The sequence below is a fragment of the Haplochromis burtoni genome, unplaced genomic scaffold, assembly GCF_018398535.1.
Source record: "Haplochromis burtoni strain Fernald_Lab_line unplaced genomic scaffold, NCSU_Asbu1 Contig_8, whole genome shotgun sequence".
Lineage (NCBI taxonomy): Eukaryota > Metazoa > Chordata > Actinopteri > Cichliformes > Cichlidae > Haplochromis > Haplochromis burtoni.
The window spans coordinates 986,061-1,008,108 of record NW_024582369.1 but is presented as its reverse complement, the minus strand read 5'-3'; the positions used below and the strand labels follow the sequence as shown (position 1 = coordinate 1,008,108).

The window sequence follows — 22,048 nt, the reverse complement described above, 5'->3', positions numbered from 1 at the left end:
CACATGCAGTGTTTGCGCTTCCTCCCATACATCAGACAATCACAATAACATTGTGACGTTTGCTCTTCCTGCATGGAGGGAACTTTGGCTCAAATACACTCCCCTTCCTCCAATTTCTAACCTTCTCTTTCCCTCCCCCCCAATCCATGCCTTTTTCCTCCCTCCATCCGCTCCCTTGTTCCTTGTCAGCTGGTGGGGAGATCCAGATGTGAAGGGAGACTGGGACAGGAAAAGCAAAGGGAGAGATGGAGGAGAGGGAGATAGAAATCCACATCCCCCGGTGACAGACTTCATTGTCCAAGACCTTTTTGGACAAGGCCTTTACAGACACATACACACAAACAATTATGCACACCAAACAATGAAGTCCCTCTAGACGACAAGGCCCGATTGAGTGTTTGTGTATTTCTCCTCCGTATGTATGTGTGTGTGTTTGTGTGTGCACATCTGATGACAAAGCAATCAATGAACAACATCTTGCTGGAGATTTGCTGTAGATATTTAGCTGAGTTATTTACTGGGGGGTCTTGGCCAGGCATGAAGCTATTGTTCTCGTTTAGTGGGGAGAGAGACGGAAATCAATACAGACCTGAGAGAGCGAAGCAAACAGTGAGTAACAGCTGTATGCCAGCATCCCCCCCTATGTTTTGCTCCCTCCATCTTTGTTAAATTCTCACATTTACACCATCAGGTAGGGCCAGGGGCTGATAATTACATTTAAATGACATATACACGTGCATCTGTACAGAATTCCTTAAGAAACTATACACAATGGCAAACACATGCACACAACACACTCCTACACACCACGGAGCCATATGAAATAAGTTAATAGAGTGAGTCAGCAAAAGAAACAAGAGCCGAGCTAAAAGGGCTCTCTCTACCAGAGCATGTCTTTCACCAACTTACTCAATGAAAAAAAACTAATGAATTATGTTCTTTACATGGCATGCCAAACTGATTGTCTTATTTAAAAATCTTCCACTGAAGATATCCCTCAGAAAAACTTGTTACTGAAAACCTTTTGACAGGCACCACAAATGAATGAGACAAGAATATTCCTCTCTAAAAAATTAAAATGTCAGTACTCACCGCGAGGCTGTCGCTGAGTATTTTCCTCCCACTCTTTCTGCCGAGCTAACACCAACTAACTCTTTAAAAATGGGAGCAACAAGTAGTGTACAGTGGAGAACAATGCATGTCTGCCAGAGCGCAGCAAAGCGTAAGCAGAGTGGAGACACACAGAGGTCCAGTCATCGGGCTGCTGCTCACATGGGACGTGGAGAGGAGGGGAAAAGAGGAAGGGTTAGCTATAGAATAGTCAAGAGTATAACTCGAGTTTGGCAGGGGGAGGGATCTCATCCTTCACTCCGCATGTCTTGCCCTTTTCCTCTCCTCTATCCAAAAATGTTTCAACATGTCTCAAATTTCTTCTCCTTCTCAAAAGTGGAGTTTTTTTCTGGCCTTCCTCTTTCTCCGTACACTCCCCTTTTCTTTCGCCATCTCTTGTCTCTTTGTTCTTACTGTCTTTTCATTGCACACACACAGACACACACTCACACACACGCGAGGGTCTCTTTGTTTTCTCTGTTATTCGGTTATGAACAGCCCTCCTGTAAAACTGTTTTGCTGTAAAAGTCAACAATGTCAAGCTCCACCTAGACACACAAGCAGCGCAAACATGCTAAAATAAAACACAGACACATGGGGGATCTTTACTAATGTAATATACATGTACACGTACAAAGTGAACCAGCTAACCGGTTGTCTGTTATGGTCATATATGCAATCACAGAAACAGAACAGAAAATTACAGGGCGACTTTAGATCCCTCTCTTTCTCTCTCTCTGATGTAACTCGTTTTTTTCCTGCCTTTTCACTGAAAGGCCCCAATTCACAAGTGGCCCAGATACCGCACTGTACTGGGGAAAGGAAGAAAAGCAAAAAGGGAGTCAGAGAAAAGAGTAACTTGATACAGTTAAAGCAACAATTATTTGAATGAGTCACTCAGCATTGAGGTTTGGGGTGTTTTTTCTTCTTTTTCTATGCTAATTTGTGAGAGGGAAAACGAGACCAAAGAGACAGATGGGGAGGAAGGGAAAAAAAAAAAAAACAATCTTCCCATTTTGGAAAACTTTACCTCCTGAGGACTCCTTGAGGTCATGGGAGAGGAGGAAGGAGAAACTGAGGGGATGACAGATAGTAACAGTGAGGAATGGAATGGCGGGGCAGACATAGGCTTGGATAGGTACCAGAGAAATGTCCCACATCCACTCGCCAGGAGATGGCTCACCAAAGTCAGTGTTGCTGACACAACCAAATAGCATAGGGTACGCCACTCTTTCAGACGCGAGGGTGATGGTGAGCAGACAATGACATGCTGGCAAATCAGAAACAGTGCACATTATTTAAGCAACTGAAGCTCAAAACACTGAAGCCATATCTAGAGGTGATGTGTAGCTGCTAAAAACTTGTAACTACAAAGGAGGAAGTCTATTTGGTCAGCTTGCATTTTCATCTGTGTTTCCAAAGCTGGTAAAGATGGGCTGGAGAGCCTGAGGGGAGATGTATAGCTCAACTGTAAAGACAAGCTGTGCAGCAACTCATTGCAACTCCTGCTACATGTAGATGTTTGAAGTGTAGCAGCGCAGCTTTGTCTCAACGCAATAAATGCATCGGGATCTCCTGTGTAAACCATTTCAGCTGACCTGCATCCTGTTTAGACCTGCCATCACAACGTTTAGAGAAGCAAACAAAGTGCAAAGGTTCATGTAAATGCGCAGCGAAGGACTTGCAAAAAAAAAAAAAAAAAAGGAAGAAGAAGAAAAGAAGAAGAAAAAAATTCACACAAGTGAATCTCAGGGATGTGCAGAGACCAGGGAACATAAACAGGCTGTCTTTAGGAGTGTATACACATACAGATGAAGGCAGACTGAGAAAATGCGGTCAACATTCTTTGTTCAAGTGGTTAGACAGCACATTTCCTGCAGATGAAGTTAAATATTTTTCATGTTTTTTAGCCGCTAGACGAGGCAGTTCCCGATGTTGCGTATTACACCTTCAGTTCAGATCAGTCAGTTATAACAAAAGCAGCACAAAGCTCCAGCCTTTAATACAGCCCATAAAACCTTCTAATGCATGAACAAGAGGCAATGATTTGTATTCTTTTAATTTCAGCTAGCAAGCTAGATACAAACCGCATGAACATGGCCACTGCAATTGAAAAATTAAAAACAAAACAAAACCCCAAAACAGTTCAAAGGGGCATGCTGTAAAATAGCCACGCATACTCGAAAGAAGCTGCACAAGCAGGTACAGGTACATCAAAGGCATTCCACTGTTGCTTAACTGGCTTTGACTGCATGAAGTTGCAGGTCACTGTAGTTATGACAAACAGATATACTTTTATGACCTAAAGAGCCGTCCTTTCTAGTGTCTAGTGTTTATGAAGTATAGCTTTTGATCAGGATTTATTAAGGCTGACAGTTTAATTTATGTAGCCCAAAGCAAATAAAGCTGCTCTCTTGTCACAAGGGGTCACCACATCCAATAGCACTGCATTTCTGATTTGGTAGATTTTTTTTTTAACAAGAATAGATTTGTCTCTCCTCCCAGGGAACTTTTGTTTGTCAGGTGAATGTGTAATCCACTACATTATGGCCTAATATATACATTTTTTCGAAATCTTGGAAAAAACCCAATATATTTTCATATTACAATTACTTGATCTGTTTATTGTTTGATTGTAAAGGTTTCATTTGCTGCTTCTTGCTGGACTCTACTCTGTCTTATACAGGGCAACACAGGAAAAAAAAAAACCTCATTGAAACCCTCACAATCAATTAGTAGAATGTAAATGGGCCATTCAATTACTTTAAGCACTATCCTTGTTCCTCCTGAGGCAAACAATCAAACAGCAGACACAAATTAACTCTGAACAAGAGAATTTGTCTAAAATCCGATCCCCCGCTAGCAATAGATAGGCAGCATCAGAGCATGGGTGTATCCTGTGCCCAAAACAATTTGTGACATGCCCAATTTTAATTGTTCTACCTTGGTTTGTTCATGTTGATTAAAAGGTTAGAAATAGGTTAGCTGTGGTGCAAAACATCTACAGGGGGGAAAAAGTGTTTCACATGCATGTTTTTGCAAGTCCCAGTTTGAAAATTAACAAAATATTTGCACTTCCAGCAGAGACTGTTTCTGAATACTGATTATGGTAACCAGAGATAACTAGACAGTGTACATTAACACATCGATGCCCACAGAGACAAGGCTCTCTTCACCAGCCAAGACTGGGTAATGAGTCTGAATACACACACGCGTGCGGGGACAAACACACAAAGAAATACACAGAGAGAAGGCTTGAGACAGAGGGAGCTTCCAGAGCTTTTCACAGACAAAATAGGAGAGAATTTCACAAAATCTCAGGCCAAATGCCTGTGCGCATGCACACCTGCAGGGTTTTTTTTTTTTTGGTTTTTTTGACAGCTCAACCATGCCTGACAAAATTCAAAAGCATTCATGAATTTTAAACAAGTGGTGGTTAAGGAATTTAGCAGCAACATCACGTTTAAAGCAATTTATATGCAAATGTGTGACGAGTGGCAGTGCACAGGACTGCAGAGGAATTAGCACTTGCTCATTGACTTAACTTGACCTGCTACACTAATATGGACTCCCATTAATGAAGTACCAGCATCAACCACCACAAAGACACATGAGAGATGTATATGAACAGTGTTTAGACAACACTCCACACACCACTGTTTTCCATGCATTTCTTTTTCTTGATCTCCTTGACCCCACAGGAAGGGCAGTGGTTTTGTTGCCACTAGATGGCAGTAAAGTTCTTGTCTTATCCCCCCACACACACAACCACACACACACACACACAACCACACAGATACTAGTAGGCATGCCAGAATGGGGAGTGAACGTGATGAAAGACCACAGCAGAAAGCAGACAACCAGACTCAACCGCAGAGCACGTAGGATTGAGGGTAGGAGACAAAAAGTCCAAGGCTTTTCTCTCACACAGCACCACTGACATGTAAAAGTTTACAGCTCCAAAGACAGAGCTGGCATGCCTGCAAAAACATGGCTCTTTCTGTCCATCAGTCCAGGTAGATTAGACTATTTTTTCAGGGTTTTTTTTTTTTTTGAGTGACACCAGCATGCCTGGCTGTAAAATTAAACGAACAACCATTCTGTATCGCATATTACTATCAGTGCTGCAGGCTATGTGGGGGTTGTTGTGTTTTGATGAAGAGAGACAGACAAGCTGGAAGAAGCAGAACTCCATTAGTTTTAGCCTCGAGGATTTTGAAGTCACAGTCCCTGGACCCACCACGTCAAGCTGCATGATTTTATTTATTTATTTATTAACAGGGTTACCTTCTGTAGTCTTCTTACTGACCTGCAGTGAGACATGCTTGTGGATCTTTCTTTTTTTTGTTTGTGTGGAGTTTAAAGATTTCTTGAATGAGGGGTGGATTGTTTATTTTACACCCACTCAGGTGCTGTGAATTCTCTGCACTAGAGAAAGTCAGAAGAAGGCCAATGTCATTACGATTTAAGTTTTCGCAGTTATCAGCGGTGGACCAACCAAGATTGAGTCAAATTGCAGCTACGATGACTAATTATTATGGACATTTTCTCATACTTGCACTGCAACCCTCATTTTTTTCCCCCCAGACTGTCTTACTTACTCATACAGCTTTTTATTGATCCGTTGGTTAACTGATCGGTCTACCACTACAGACACCTTTGAACTGACTGCCAGGAAATTTCAGACAGATACTCATCGTTGTGAATTCACACCATGTTGGTGTTTCCTTGGCATTCACTCGTCCCAGATTTACTATAAAAGTCTGAGCAACTCTTAAATGGATTTTCTTTTCTTATTTTTTTTTTAAAGATGATTTTTTTTGGCCTTCTAGCCTTTATTGGGTAGAGACATTGTAGATAGATGGGAAAGTGATGACAGAAAGGGGAAGACAAAGGGCCACAGGTCAGACTCAAACCCGGGCCTACTGCTCTCTAGGCAATATTTAATAGATTTTAAAGAATTTCGTGTCTTGGTGATAAGGACTTTTTCATGTAACCCCCCCCCTCCAGTCAAAATGTAACCACATTTAAATACCTGTCTTCAAATAAAATTTGTGTTTTAGCATGTTAACACACCAAATAAAGACCATGAACATCACTATAATCTCTCACTTGTGCGTACTTCATAGTGTAAACCTTTATTGTTTATCCTCTCCCTCCCCTGTCCTTCGGTCTCATTCACCTTACGGCTCAAATCACGGGTTTAGGACCATACCGTTCAGTCCAGAGTAGCAGAGATCTAGGAAGAGAGCTGATGATTGCCTGTGATTACAGTCTGGCCATCTCCTCTGGGCTCATCTGGCCAGGCCTAGCTAGGGTAACACTCTCCACACTCGAGTCATTAACTGGAGAGAGCCGGAGCGAGAAAAAGCTCAACAGGGAGGCGCTGACACGTTTCCTTCACCTTGACATTGCCTTGAGGTTATAGCACTCATTTCGTAGAAAAGTACAGTTCTGGGAGGTGAGATTCATAAGAATGAAGAGGGTTTCCGATACATAAAAGCACTCTCTGTGTGAGTGTTTTATTCCCTCTGATCTTGCTGTTCAGCGTGCTCTGAACTGTTGGAATGTGTGTTGACAAAATGTGTTTGAAAGTAAATGTGTGAGAGAAAACAGCGAGAAAGAACAGTATAGATGGTAAAGCCCACCAGGGAGAATTTGCAATTTGGGATACTGTAATGGGGAAAATTGGACTCAACAGAGAATCTATGTGGACGTGCAATTGTTGATAGCTGCACGTGAATGAGCATATTCAGTCTAATGTGAATATGGGCAGCAGACACACACAAATACACACAAACTAGCCTTAACTTGATCTTATCTGTTGTCTTTCTGATCAGTCAGTTTTACAAACCATATGTCTTCTCACATTACCCACTACAGAGCACTAGCTACCTGCCAGTTGATCATTAAAATGAAACATTACATTTTTGCAAAAAGATAAGCACATTAACTCAGCTGAGGTTCCTCTACAAACTGGAAACGTAAAGAGGGTTTTCCTTCCTGGGGAAATATGCATACATGTTCTAAAACACGGGCAGTAAATCCATGCAGAATAAGGGTCTGTGAGTCTACTGCTAACTGACAGTCTTTTTCACTACATGTCAGTCAAAATACTGTGGAATGATTGACAGCCGCCTGTGGCTCTTGTAATGTGTCTGCTGAATTAACCTCGCGCTGCCCTCAGAGGTGCAGGTGATCCTTCCCCTCTCCCCGTCTCTTTCTGGTCTTGACGTGAGCTTCACCTCAGCTCTCTGGGGATTGAAGGCCATCCGGCCGTGTGTAATTAAAAGCGCATAAAGACAGATCAAGCTCTCCGCTGCTCTTTCTATTCAAGGCCTTGCCTCCAGGCTGAATCTGCTCATGTCCTGCTCGGTCAGGCTCCAGGGAACTCATTTATTAACGCGTTTAAAACTTTTATTTTGAGGAAAATGATGAATAAAATCTCATCCACAGGCTTCAGCCATGGAGAGAATTTAGTTTAGAGGTTGATAAATGGTGGGGAAAAATAAATTGAATGGAGGCAAAGCGCTACAATTCTATCCTTTACAGAAAAGTAATGACTGTCAAGCTATTTGATGACCGATTAGTAAAAATTTACACTTTGGGTATGAAGGACACTGGCATTTGAAAAAGTATGATATTATATTAACATACAGGGTGTATGAAAAAGAATAATCCTATTTTTAAGGGCTTTAATTCCCCAGCCACTCACCAGTCCCATGTACTGTTAAATAGGGGATTCGCAAGTTTCACGTGGTTGCCGGTAGGCAACACAACAGCAGCAGTGGCTGCAGTGGCTCCAAACAGGCTCAGAATTATATGGGACATGTTTGAAAATCCTATAAGCATAATCCACGTGTCATGAAGGGGACACGTTGTAAGTTTTGCTATGTTAAACTTTATATTCAGCTAAGCATTTCAAAATTTACCGTAAGCTTCTATATCTATGCCTTTGGAAAAGGGATCATTCTTTATTTTACGCACTGTGTATCACACAGGCACGTGGGTGTGGTGGTTAACACTACTGCTTCACAACAAATAGGTGCTGGGTTTGAATCTGCTGGCTGGAGCTTGCATGTTCTCTCTGGTTACTTCCACTTCCTCCCACAGTACAAAGATAAGCATGTTAAGTTCTCCTAAGATCTCCTTGTGATACTTGGCAACCCGTCAGTGGCGTACCCCGCCTCTTGCCCTTTGACAGCTGGGATGGGCTCCAGCCCAACCTCAACCCTGTTTGTTGAGCTTACAGTCACTGGTGTTACATAATAAAGTTGGATTCTCCATCCAGGCCACAGAGCAGTGAGCGACAGCATGTTGAACTCGGGTCAGTGGTCTTTCCCTCTTTTTCTTTTTCACCATCACATTTAACTCTTGCGTTTGTGTAGGCTTCACAAAATTCAGCCTGTCAGCACACACTTGTCTCACCATTTTTGTGGTGATTCAAACAACAAAGATGCACGAGACATACAAGTGTTTTCTTGTTTGCTTGTTTTTTACAACTCTGTCAACAATGCCATTGGAAAGCATCTTAATTATCTTACTTGACATGGTGACAACTTACATTCCCTAATTTGGGTGGGTGTGTAAAACAATATTGCTTTTTGAGTTATTCTCTGGGGTTTCCAACAAATTTTTTTTTCCAAACAAAGCATTCTGATTAATGTAAGAAGCTTTCACTTATTTAATACAGTAGCCAAATCTATCAAAGATGGGATGCATAGATGCATCTTGGCACGCTGCACGAGTCCCTTTGCCAGTCGCCGAATCCGCTTTAATCGCTGCTCGCCTCAGTTTCAAACGAGTAATTCAGTTTCTCTTCATGAGAACAGCGGAGGCATGCTGTTTTATCGGCTGAAGATGATTCATACCAGAACAATAAGATGAGAGTTCAAAAATTCAATTCTCACCTCCTCTGACTAGCGGCCCTTCTTGTCACAAATCTGATTATTTACACCCACGGTGAGCAAGGCTCAGCGACGTCAAAGTGATCACCCCTTCTCAGCAGCTACTGGAGGAAACGAGGGAAAAGCCGACAGCCAAAATTCTCCGGAGTTAATGCACAGAAGAAAGAGGCAAGAGGTAAAGCGCAGTTCATCTTAAAATGAGTGCTGACTTGGGTTTCAAAATTCCTGTGTTGGCAGTGGTATCCACGAACCATCTATACTCCTGAGGCTTTTCCACCGGGGGGAGGTTCGCAGAGAGAAGAAACAGCATATTAAATAACCAGAGGTAGACCACAGTTAATGATGTGTTGTATATTTTGCAGACACTGTGATTGTACTTTGGTAAAGTCTTGTATCTGGAAGGTATGGTGGTTTAAACTGTAGTGGAACATGGAGATGATGGTTCATGGGGTCTATTCTGGGGCGACTGACATTTTGTTTTCTTTCAATGGGCTGTAACACGACTGATGGATAACACTACTAGGAAATGATTCCAAAGGTTCCTGGAAAAGTAGAGGTTTCTCCGTTTTGTATGGTTTGGGGTTATAAGATAAATGATAGTTATCCTGCAGCAATTTATACGACTGTGGGTATAGTCTGTCCTTTTTTTTTTTTTTCATCCTTGAATTCAGTAATTCAGTCGGGATAGCCTGTTCGTAAACAACGTTTTCTCAAAGGAGCCTTCAGGAGATAAATAAGATTTTACAAATGGCTGTTTATTTCATGAGCTGCTAACGGTTTCGCATTTTTCAAAACCAAATCGAAGTACATCAACCCGATGATGTGCAATCGATGCATATTTATGAGAGTAATGCGATAGCCATTTAAAATAATCAATATTTCCTACCTTGCTGATAACCAAGGCTGCTTATTTATGGAAGCCCAGCCATGCCCTTCAGGCTCTATTGGAAGGTTTGTGTCCCTATAAATCACAGCACATGCACAGACCTGTGTATATGAACCTCTACACACCTATACACACAAAGACTGTCTGTGATGGCCCTACTGGGTCAGAGACCCCATTACTGCGACAGGTTCCAATCTTGTCCAATTCTAGCCAGCGTGGGCCCACAGATAAAGCCTTGGCAAGGGGTTACACTCACAAAACACTGGCATTAACATTTGCAGGTCTCCAGAGGAAAGATGGGGGGGGAAGAAATGGGGAGAAGTTTGAGATTTATGAGTGTGAATAGAGCGTGCTTAAATTGTGTGAAATTACAGTCATAGAGTGTGCTGGTGAGAATTGTTGAGTATCACCATTATTTACCCACACCTACAACCCCCACAAAGAATGAGATAGGGGTGCAGGCTTCTGCACTCGTTCTAAGGTGAGCTTATGGCTTTCATGACAAAATTAGGTCTCCGGAGGGAATGGACAGCATTAGTTATTGCACAAGACAGGCTGCATGTCCAAATTGTGCGATTTTAAAGGTTTGTGCGCTGTATCTGATGGACAGTTGATCAATTCTCCAGCTTTATTATTTTGGCTAACGTTACAGTAATCCCTTTCTAACCTTTACGGTATGAGGACTTAACGTTAACACACACACACACACACACACACACACACACACACACACACACACACACACACACACCTCTCGGGTCATGGAAAGCTGCAGATCCTTCCTGTCAGAAACCCTTTGTGTGAAACATGAACACCTAGCCTGAGCTCTTCCCCTTTCTCGCTCCATCTCAGTTCCCTTTGGCTGCGTTTAATTACAGATAGAGGGATAATAGAACAGCGGAGGGCCAACCTGCCAGTAGAGGGGAAATAAGGGCAACCAGAGGTGGCCACACCAGCCAGCACAATGTTGGGATTAAGAATCACCCCTTTCTGGGAATGCCCAACGTGGGCATAGACCCCCTACCCTTCCATTAAAACCTGTCAAAAAAAGATTGATTATCGTGTCTTTATACAAGAAAGAACCAAGCTCGAGGCCCACAAGCTGTGCACAACGCCTGAGCTGGTGATAGCTTACTGACAGGGTGAACGTGGGATTCTGTCAGGGACTAGACCCTCGGATGACATTATTCAAAGAGAATGAATGAAATAACAGGTAAGGGGTAGAGATGATTATTAGGCAATGTTAATACCATGCCTTGTATAATTTCAGTGTGGTCTTTTCCCTTGGTTTCTCAAGGTTAATTGATGAGAATAGATTTTAGTGCTGGGGGTTTGTAGTGTTTGTTGGCAGGATGTTTTGTAACTAGCCCTGAAGCAAATCAGTGTCCCAGAAATTCCATTTAATAAAGATTAGCTTGCTTTCTTACAGACCTCATTCTCCTCCTTAATTAAAAGATGGAGATAAAAAATTGGTGGGCTCCAAGTATCAGAAAATATCCTCAGGACTTCTTACACAAAACACAGCTCAGCGCCCACATGAAAGGCTGGGACTAATGCATATTTAATGCCAATGGGAAACAGCTTAGATCAGTTCCTTTACTGAGAGCACTGGGAAAACTGAAAATACTCCTACTGTAACCCTCTCTTCCTTAGGCTGTGTGAATGAGCACAGCACAACGAGTACACACACACACACACACACACACACACACACACACACACACACACAATTGTGCTAGCTTCAGTAGGTTTATTCTACTTCATTAAATAATGAAATGGGATATTGAGTGCAACAATAACAGTGACTTTAATATTTATAAAATAAAGCCAAAGGATATATCTCCCAATTTTACTTATTAACATGAAATTTACCTAAGACTGCTGTTATGGATTGACAGTACGTCTCTGCAAAATGTGTACAATCTTATCAGGTCTAATGATTCTGTTTACGATCAGCAAAAGTTACCTGGGTGCCCAGAATAAAATTACAAATAACAAAACATTGGGCTTTTTTGCAGGGTATATTACTTTCCCAATCAGATACTTAGTCTGAAAATACTTTAAAGGCCCATGAAAAAAAATGTTACCTTCTAAACTAGAATAATCCTTTTACCATAGGATTGTTTCAAGTTCTTCTCAACCGCACTGTACTTTGTACTGAAACTGCACCAGAGGCCCACGGCATTCTGGTCACACAGGAAGCCTTCAGCCAGTATTTAATAAGGAAAGAGCCATATTGAGTGAATCCAGGTGTTTCTTGATATCAAATATTCACTTAATAATCCAGCCATCAGATTATAGATTGTTATTTTTCATTTTTTATTTTTATTTTTTAAACTGGACAAACTAATAGGGCTGTAGTCACATTAAAAAAAAAAGTTTGTTTTTTTCCCCTAACAAACAGGCTACAAGAGGCAAATCAGGGTGAGTTACCCAAACTATTAGGAGATTCCTATGTCAAACCTATTTATTGTATACTGATACTAAACTTAGTTGATGGCCAAAAAGTTGATTATAAACTTAAGAAGTTTGCATTTTGTCATGGGAATAAATTATTCATACTGAATAATAATAATAATAATAATAATAATAATAATAATAATAATAATAATTATGAAAAAGGTCATGACCTAAAGATTTTTTTTAGTAGCCTAATCCTCTTCCTTAATGCTAAAATGCTCCAGCAACTTTCATGTTTAAACTTTGGGGATTTTTGTCAACATATCAGAACTGGCATATTTTATTATGTTTGGTCTACTGATCATTTTATTTACTTATCATTTAAGTATTAAAATGATGGAGGACATGAGGTTCACTGTGTGGGCTCAGAATCTGTTGTTGTTGTTCAGGTAAAAAAAAAAAAGTTGCAGAGTTTTGAGTGATAGTTCATTATGTTGATTATTTAGGCTTATGAGGCTAAAGGTGCACTCTAGTTAATCTAGAGATATTGCACCCTTACATGATAAATCCACTGGCTGAAGAGAGAATACGATTTCAGCCGATCAAGATGTTCTTTGGTTGACTACAACCATACTAAGGCGCTGCATTTGTAAACCCACTGAAAGAGAAACACCTTCCTTCTTTTGCTGCCTGCTTTTCTCTGCCCAAAGCTGCTATGTTTTTTGGTTTTTCTATTTTTTGCTCAGTCTTTTCTCCGTCCCTTAAACTCTCGCACCGATGCCTTACAGACACGTTGCCATGGCAATTTTCACTGAAATATGAAGGCTGGGAATGTGAGAGTAAGATGAAAGGAGCTTAAATACATAATGCGTGTCTCTCTTTTGATTTGGCTTCAAACTAATGCATTCAGAGGGTGACAGCCGATCACGCTGATTTTGTATCACTAAGTCATGACAGGTTGAAAAGATAACATGGGGAAAACATCGATGCACAAGTCAGTCTCATATGAGCTTGGTTATACACGCTTCCACAAAGGAAGCATTCACCAAAATTCCTTGATTGAGTAAGATGAATCCTAGAGTTACAATTGTGGTGCATTAATAAGTAAACCAACTTTTCATTCAACTTACACATTCAAATTCTGCACTATTAATAAAAAAAAAAACATGTGCTGACAGGCTCACTGTGTAGACTCCACAGCCACATACATTATTTAAACCACACACAGGATACATTTCATTTATTACCGTAAATCAAAAAGAAAATCATGCTCTTCCTTCTTTGAACTTAGTTTAGTCTTTATGAGGTGGCAATCCTTATGAGTAAGCCACAGCTGTATGGTGTGCAAAGGAAGCAGATGGAAGCTTCTATACATATACAAGGTCATGGTGCACCAGCAGCAGAGCTCATCCAGCAGGTGGCTCTACTCTCTCCTGGGGCAGCTAGCAATAAAATACAGAAGAACATCTGGTGTTCCTGTGTGTGTGTGAGGAAATGACACAAAACACACCGATACGCACAGCTGTATTTTCTGGATCAGATTTCCACTCTGCCAGAGTGACTGTCTAGCGCCTTCCAGTCCCCTGAGCACCACCAACTTCATTTTACATGCATCAAGAGTCACAAGGGGAAAATGAATGCAATGAAAGTCTGCAAACTGCTGTACAAACAGCCTGTCCTTGATTTGATTAAGAGTGAGAAAAACAGAGCTCTGTGTTACAGTTTGGTGTCGGCATCCTTTGGCTTGTTGAACTTCATGGTGAATGCAAAACACAGAGCTTGAGGACCCTTAGGGTGCTCCAAAGTACTGGAGAGCTCACATAAATGCATACTGCTCTTCAAGAAGGGCAGATGCACTTGACATTTTTTTTTAATATAATATATTAAATGTATACAACAGTGAGTAAAAAGATATCCCAAAACCTTGTTCCATCTCTAAAAAAGAAAGAGAAAAAAAAAATTCTCGATCAAAGAGTCAAACAAGGAGGCTGATAGATCTTCCTACAACCAACCCAGAGCACAGATCAACTTGCCTTACATACAATACATTCACTAGAGGCATGGAGGATTATATTGAGACTCAATTCCCTCCTCCAATCCCACCAACTCCATGATAATTATGCAAAAATAGAAACTCGTTAACACAGTAAATATCATGACCTAATTTCACTGAGATTGGGATTTGGAATAATTGGAAGTGTGCATGTGAAACTATAAGGGCTGACACGTTAATGGGATTTACGCTTTACTATAACAAAACCAATCTATAGGATACTACTCAATAAACCGCACCCTAATGCACACTCACAAAAAGGCCACCACTCTGGATTCATTCAAATTCTTTACAACCAGTTAACCAAGCGCTGCAACATCTGAAACAAGGGAAAATCAAAGCACATGTTTATTCAGATGTGTAATGTGTGGGCAACGTTTGCTGAAGGACTGCCTAAGAGTGACACATAAACACAATATGCATAGGCATGTTCGCAAGTGCGAACAGTGCATGTGTGTGCATGCACTTGCAGCCCTGTGACTGAAAGTGTGTGGGTTTGTGTGTGTAGTAATGAGAGTGTGGGCAGTAATGAGAGGTTTCGTGGAGCTGGTTCCACTGCAGAGCCATGCTGGGTACACTGTATTGATCTGCTCCACTGCTGGGTGGACTGGAGCTAGATAATGATGACTATCTGTGATTTTCCTTTCTTGCCCTCTGTGTCTCCGTCTCACTTTTCCGCCAGCTTGCATGTCTCTCTCTCTTTAAAAATACACCGGAATTGCATTTAATAGGCAAGCTGTTAGAGTCTTTAATGCAGCAATTCCTTCTATACCAGGCATTAGCCTACGTGCGGCTGTACATGTGAGCGTTCTCGACAGAAAAGCCTGAAACACACTTTGAGAGACATTCAATAATGGGAATTTTGATAAATACTTGTCAATCTAACAACATCTCAGTGGACAGAACTGTATTTTTCAATTCCATTTGATTAAATATTGCCTTGTATTTGGTCCCCAGCAGCAGCAGCACAGTTCCAGTAGCTCAGACAAAGTGCAGATTCAGAGCGTCAGTTCTCAAAGGCTTGCGCCTTCAAAAGCACCAGACAACTTTTATGTCAGCATCAGCCAGCCTAGTCAAAGTCTTTTTCATGTCCCATAGGCAGCAAGCAATTTATGAAACAGCACAGCTATTTTTTTTTAATGTTTCCCTTTCCTCTCAGCATTCATGAATGAGAAAGGGCTGTACTCATAAACATGTTTAATTAAAACGGAATACATAGTAAGACAATGCAAGAAAAAAAGAGACTTATTTCAAAGAGGACAAAAAATCCCAAATTAAAGATCAAACTTAAAGCCAATTTTTCCAAAGAATCTGAAGCAGATTGTTAACTACAACCTCCAGCTAGCTGACTGGTGTTGTCTTTATTCAGTAAATCTCAGTAAATCACATTAAACACAGTACAGGTGCTGAACTTTGATGGTTCTTTGCTACGGTACAAAGAGATAGCGATCAAAGAAAGAAGAAACTGGGGCACACACGGAAAATAAAATCTTGACATGTTCAAGGATGAAAGCAATCACAGATCAAGGTCGTTGATGGTGACTAACCAATATATAGATTGATTGATTGATAACCCCCTGATCAATATGCTGATTCTGGGGGTGGGGGTGTCTAATTCCACATAAAAGGTGCCTTTAATCTTTTTGCTCTCTTTTGAAACTGCATTATCTAATCAAACACTGAGCCACGAATAACACAGACATCAGTTTGATGAGAAACCAGCACTGGCCATTTGTCATCCACATCTCAGGCCTGTTGACAACATGCTCAAACATCCTCCTCCTTCACCACATCACCACCCTGGACTGCTCTTCTAATGTGCCCATCATGTCTGTTTCATGGCTGGCTGGAGCCAAGATTAATTGCCGGTCTTCGGTGATGATTGGGCGAATAATGCGAATAATTGTTTGCTGGTAGCCAATAATTGGATGTTTCGCATGTCTGTCAAGTGATCGCTGAATGGTGTAAACATGCACAGGGTTTTGCCAATGAAGGGTTGATAGTGAAGTTGTGTGTCATTAATAACATGGCTGCTTTCAAAGGAGTGGCAGAGAATGGGATTTTAAGGGTAATGAGAAATGGATTTGGAAGAAGATACCAAAATGCCAAAGATAAAATGGTATCGATTAAATAAAATAAAGAGAAGTAAAAACCTGGTCTTGGACTTTCACTTTTAGATTTACCAAAAATGTAATATCTGCAGCAAACACCCTCCCATATGCTGCAGATTTTAAAGAACAAATATTAAAGAACACATTTTTCTCTTATTCATCTGTAGTGGTGTCTCCTGTAGGTTATCCATCTTTTTGTGTTAACTTTTAAGACACACCAAAATAATAACTGGAAAGAATCCAATTTTGCAGTGCTCAAGGACAGATGTGATGACCAGAGAGGAAAACAGTCCATGTCTCTACACTGACTTTGCTAGCAGACAGATTAGACAAATACATTCTTTCAAAAATTTCAAAGACCTAAACAATGCTCCAAAGTTACCGTCTTGTGTGATATAAAACCAGTAGCATTATAAAAAAGCTTAACTTTTCAGCAGTAGGCCGTGTGCTGCGCTATACAAAGTAAATACAGGGCCACTATATTGACATTAATATTGATACCAATACTTTTAACTTAATAAGGCAGCTTATGTAAGAGAGCTTATGTAGGCAGTGTGTCATTACTTATGGGATGAATCATCACTTTCCAGAGCACATTTTAATGACCTCTAAATCACTGTAATTTTTTAGTTTCCACAATAATTAGTTAACACAACAAAACACACCTTTCAGCTTTCATGTGCTCTAAACTTGGGTATTTGGGGGGCAGAGTATTAATTGTGCCCGTCTCTGAAGGACCAACTTCTGCAGTTTAAATGTGCCATAGGGTATAAATAACATAGACAAAAGAAGGTTCTGATATTTTTCATAGTGCATGTTTGAGTATTTTCTTTTCGGTTACAAAAGAATTCTTAATTTAACACAATTCAGTGGGCTACATACTGAGTTTACAGGACAGAAACTGTTCCAGTTGTTGGTAGCAATCTGATACCAACAAAAGCACTGGTATCGATATTTTGATCTATCCACATGGCTCTAATGTACAGCCAGTTTTGCAATTTTAGGGTAGCACGGTGGTTCCCTCACAGCAATAAGGTCCCAAGTTTGACTCCAGCTGGTTGGGATCTTTCTGTGTGGCGTTTGCACAGCTTTGCACTTCCATTTTTGTAAAGCTACTTTTGACAACATCTAGCAAAAAGAAAAGTGCTCTCCTTTGCTCCTCCAAAAACACTGATAAACTTCAACGTTGGAATAACGCTGGAGATTTTACTTTACATTTTCCATCTCTGATCGAAAGGAATCAAGTGGTGTCTTCAAGATAAGCTAATAAGTTTGTGAAATACATAATACTTAGTAAACCAACAACCCCCACCCTTTTGTGTCTGTGGATTATGGCTCAGTTACAGTAAAATTAGGACGCCAACCTTCTTGCATTCAGGAAAAGAGGGGAAAACAACAACAACAAAAATTCACCAAAAACAGTATTTGACTGGTGACTGCATTGAATTAATTTGCTAAAAGACAGATTGCAAGTAGCTGCAACGACCAACTGAATAGTTGCAAGTTCCTGCAGAAACCACTTTCAACGGCATGGTCACCTGATGGGGGACAACCAGTTTCCAATTCAGAGTGACCACACTCATTCGCCGACAGATCAGTTTGCAAATAACCTCCTTCTAATTTATGAATTGCAGATTTATAAAATTGCATACATGTTGCAATCAATCGAAGCCAGTCTGCTTTGACGACTGCGACTTATCTGTGATGCATTTTCTTTGCAATTGCAAAACTCAACTGAAATGGTTTCCTACTGGTTGTATTCTGGTTATACTCCTATGTAAAAGCAAGGTTGCTGAGAGCCTGCGTACTTTTGCTTTCTTCACCATACTTGAGCAACTATGTCACTGATATTATAAATAATCACGTAATATAGTAGGCTATATATTATAAAAGCTTATTCTCAAACTTAACCATGCAGGGAGTATTATCAGAGAGCACTTGTGCAGAAAATGGCAAATTAAAAATGAACATTCATATGCCAAGATAGACATAATCTACCTGGATGTGTGTGTGTGTGTGTGTGTGTGTGTGTGTGTGTGTGTGTGTGTGTGTGTGTGTGTGTGTGTTTTACATGGGGGATGTATGCAAGGAAAGCCGGTGGCATTTTTAAGAAAAAAAAGTGTGTACAAGTGTGTGTGCCCGAAGCAGAGGCTGTAGCTTCTGTAGTGGTATGTCCTTGAGGAGCCGAGCAGCAGTGTTATTACAGGAAGTAATCTCATGAGGAAATGGAATATTCATGAGCACTGTGATGCCCTTAAAACAAAGCTCGATGCCTCTCAAAAAGTCTCAAATGGCCATCCATACAAATGCAAGAGCGGATTGGCATTTAATAAAATGAAACATTCCACATGCATAAACATAAAGTACTGTATGAATGTCACAGAAGAGCTCCATTTCAAAATAAGGTGCCAGTTAGAGAAAAGACATGCATCTATCTTAGCAAAGCATGACAAGTGCAACCCACAAGCAAATTTTATTTGTCATCTACTGTCATCCGTCAGACTACAGATAGACCAAAAATAAGTGCACGCATTTCTTAAATTACGTCTCTCAGACTTGTGGATTAAAACTAAACAAATAAATAAATAAAAATATAAAACTAGGCCTAGAGACTCTCGTAGCCATAACAAAAACTAAGCTATTATTCTAAGAGTAAACAGGAAGCAGATTTATTTATTTATTTTGTTAATGCGAAAAATCTCTCAACCTTGGAACATGAAAAAAAGAAGCAGAGAAAAACAGGAATAATAAATATACAGACTATTCTACCAAGATGAATGATGGATTATAAAGACTATCCACTGGTTTTTCCCCTCCACCACTGAATCTGCTCTCTCTCACTCTCACACACACTCACACAAACACAAACCAAAGGACCTCAGCAATTACCCCTGAAATAACCTCCTTGATTGATATCTCAATTACACTATGCCATTCTTGTGTGTTATCTTGTCTCACGCACACTTCTCCTGTTCCTATTCTCAACTGCTCAATGGGTGCTCAGAAGAAGAATGGGGTGACCTTGTTGGGGTCTTTTTTTTTTTTTTTCCTGTGGAGCTTCTTTCCGAAGGCCTTTGTCTATCCAATTACATGTGTCTGCGATACTTTATTAAATTCCCCTTTCATCTTATTTGACTAAATGTGTGGAGAATTAGAGAGGTGGACACACAGCGAAATGAAAAAAAGGGAGAAAAGAAAAAAAAAACATTCTAGGAAGTCATTTTGTTTCACGGTTCAGTGAGCTGTTCGGTGAAATTCACCAGAAACATCCGTGTGTTTCTTTTACTGGACTCCCACAGGCAGTGAAGCAAACTAAACTATGACAAAATTAGGTTCACTGAATTAGGTTAGTTGCATTGTGGCAGAATCAGCAGACAAGAACAAAATGAGACTGTGTTAGAGCACATGCAAGGTGATAACAAAGGTATAATAAAAACAATGATGTCCACACTTTTGCTGTAGTTGCACATCTGTCTGAATGTATTATAAAAGCCAGCGCAGGGGATTCAGGGAATTACTCTTACCTGAAAGCAATGGAAGAAGTCATTACAGGCAGGGTCCACAGAAAGTGCATGGAAGAAACAGAGGAAACATTGTATTTCAGTACAAATACTCCAAAACCACCATCCTCTAAGTCATTTAATCAGCATATTGCATCATTAAGACATTTAACCAGTCATTACAGAGTTAGGAATCAGCACTGTGATTTGAATGAGAGATATCGCCCGGTGCAAAGTATAAGCAGCTAATGATGCTTGGGATTACTAATTGATTTAAGTAAACTGCAGCAATTACTCTTAAGTCAGGTGTGTCAATATAGTCGCGACGAGGAACTACACTGCGAACAGGGGTTCAGCAGCAGTTCAGTTCGCCGTTACTGTACCCATCTGGTCCGGGTCCCACCTCAAGGCGTGGGACAGCTGACAAGCAAAACACTCACCACATTTTATAAGTGCTTGGAACGGATTTGAGTGAAGCGTCGAAGCGGGCCAAGCACAGTGCGAGCCAGTATCAAATATTTAATGAGGTATCGCTGTTTTCATTTTACAGACATGCAGATGTCACCAGATCTACTCTGGCAGCCAAATGACGCGTTGTGAGCTTCTGTGATCTGCTTAACAAAGTGAATGAGAGGGGGAAAAAAGACATTCTTTTGCACTCTGCGGAGGTAAATTGCTTGAGGCGTTTGCTCAGTTACAGCTAACAATTTAATGCTGTCAGTGTGGGAAGGCTCATATTCAAGGAAAACCTTTCATTTATTTTTCATACTCTTTTTTTGCTACTCTAGGAGCTGCCCTCAGCAAGACTGATCACCAGGAGAAATACAGCCTCCTGTTTGCAATAACACACAAGTTATTACTCCCCGTGCACTGAAATGTTCTCTACAGCCTGCTGGCTGGAGCTGGAGATTTACACTGAATTACAGTTGGCGCTGGCTCAGCCCACAGTACAGTTGTGGTTTTCAAACTCTCTCTCACAGGAAACAATTTTTAAACATATTTTTTAAACCAAATATAGTTATCTTCTGATTTTATTTTAGAAGAAACCAAAAACTGACAAACTAATTCAATGTTAATTTTTGGATCTTTTTTTCTATCATGTATCAAACTTTGAGCAGTTTAATCTAATCTAAGCCTTAAGCAAAGAAAATTAACATGGTTTTGGGAAGCACGGTGGTGCGCTTATGTGCTGCTCTCTCCGAGTTAGCCCTGCGATAGACTGATGACCCTTTCCAGGGTGTATCCCACCTATCGCACCATAACTTTTGGGATAGACTCCAGCCCCCCTGTGAATCCAACCTGGATAGATTGATGGATAGATATGTAAGCTTCAAGTGTCAGTGAGCATTTCCCATGTAAGTGATCGAGTGACCTACATACAGCGGCTTGCAAAAGTATTCGGCCCCCTTGAACTTTCCCACATTTTGTCACATTACAGCCACAAACATGAATCAATTTTATTGGAATTCCACCTGAAAGACCAGTACAAAGTGGTGTAAACGTGAGAAGTGGAACGAAAATCATACAGGATTCCAAACATTTTTTTACAAATAAATAACTGAAAAGTGGGGTGTGCATAATTATTCAGCCCCCTTTGGTCTGAGTGCAGTCAGTTGCCCATAGACATTGCCTAATGAGTGCTAATAACTAAATAGAGTACACCTGTGTGTAATCTAATGTCAGTACAAATACAGCTGCTCTGTGACGGCCTCAGAGGCACCATAAAGTCCCAAGAACACACCAGACAGGTCAGGGATAAAGTTATTGAGAAATTTTAAGCAGGCTTAGGCTACAAAAAGATTTCCCAAGCCTTGAACATCCCACGGAGCACTGTTCAAGCCATCATTCAGAAATGGAAGGAGTATGGCACAACTGTAAACCTACCAAGACAAGGCCGTCCACCTAAACTCACAGGCCGAACAAGGAGAGCGCTGATCAGAAATGCAGCCAAGAGGCCCATGGTGACTCTGGACAAGCTGCAGAGATCTACAGCTCAGGTGGGGGAATCTGTCCATAGGACAACTATCAGTTGTGCACTGCACAAAGTTGGCCTTTATGGAAGAGTGGCAAGAAGAAAGCCA

At 40.8% G+C, this 22,048-nt stretch overlaps 1 protein-coding gene across 6 annotated transcripts in view; it reads right to left on the bottom strand.

Annotated features, from left to right (window-relative positions):
- sash1a (SAM and SH3 domain containing 1a) overlaps nucleotides 1-22,048 on the bottom strand; it is a 167,344-nt gene that overhangs the window by 74,113 nt on the left and 71,183 nt on the right. Inside the window, exon 1 of one of the 6 annotated variants that reach the window (XM_014338523.2) lies at nucleotides 1,093-2,794. The exons of the other annotated variants lie outside the window; for them this stretch is intronic. The gene's annotated coding sequence lies outside the window, so the exon portion shown is untranslated. Of the gene's footprint in view, nucleotides 1-1,092; nucleotides 2,795-22,048 lie in introns of those variants that run through there. 6 annotated transcript variants of the gene reach the window in all.